This window comes from Triticum dicoccoides, chromosome 4A (genome assembly GCF_002162155.2).
Source record: "Triticum dicoccoides isolate Atlit2015 ecotype Zavitan chromosome 4A, WEW_v2.0, whole genome shotgun sequence".
Taxonomy (NCBI): Eukaryota; Viridiplantae; Streptophyta; class Magnoliopsida; order Poales; family Poaceae; genus Triticum; species Triticum dicoccoides.
This window is the reverse complement of record NC_041386.1, coordinates 209,441,987-209,443,061: the sequence shown is the minus strand read 5'-3', so window position 1 is coordinate 209,443,061 and position 1,075 is coordinate 209,441,987.

The following is a 1,075-nucleotide window of genomic DNA, read 5'->3' as shown; positions in this document are numbered from 1 at the left end:
GGTTCAATGGATCCAGGTAGCAGTTGTCGATCATCACATGAGTCGCTAACAAATGAGCGTTACATGTGAATATATCCGTACAGGATTAGCATTCTGTACGATGTGTTCCATGGGAACAAAACTGCTCTTGCTTACCTGAAAATAAAATGATGACGGATGTAGGAAGGAGGTACACCCGTCAGTCTATTGGAAGCAGAAGTTCACTAAGCAGGAGTAGAAGTTGGCATAGCTATGTTATATCTGTAATGCGGACAGCATATATACTTCGGCATATGGTTGTCTTCTGCTACATGAGTTGCCAATTAAGATATTCACCAGCTGGGCATCGTTACGATTTTGTTGGAATAATTTTTTATGACCGATTTACTGCAGCTATTATAGTATTCCATACATTACTGAAAAAATAATCCATACATTTTCTTCTTTGCCTCTCTTGTTTCCTCCTTCTTCCGTTGTTTAGAACCACAAAATCAAACTGGTACCAACCTTCTTACCATCTAACATAATCCTACAAAAACTAATAATCAACTTATAACTTATACATGATTGCAATATTACCCTTAGTTATATCACACCATCAAGCTACTACATTTACATACAGTTGCATCCATCATAATATTATAGTGCCAAAATAGATGGGCGTAGCAAGGCACGCCTACAACGGTCTAGTGTATATCATGTAAGCACATACTTCCTCTGTCCTAAAATAAGTGTCTGAGGCTTAGTACAAAGTTGAGATACTTATTTTGGGACCGACGGAGTAATAAATTGGCTACTACTCCCTCCGATCCATAATAAATTGAGTACAAGTTGCGTTTTGCAAAGACTATCCACCAGTTGGCCATTGCATTGTAAATGTTACGAATCACAAAGTGCAAGGTGCCTCATAAGGGAAGATCGATGCAGACAACTCGCGTCAAGTCTAGTTGAAGTTGAAGACCTAATGTTCCACTTGATATTGATCATCCACAATGTCAATATGGTGCCCTTTTTTGCACCAAGAAACATGTAACAATCTGTTCACTGTTGCAAATCAACCTCCATGCTGGACTTGTCTGTGCCACTGCTTGTAGGC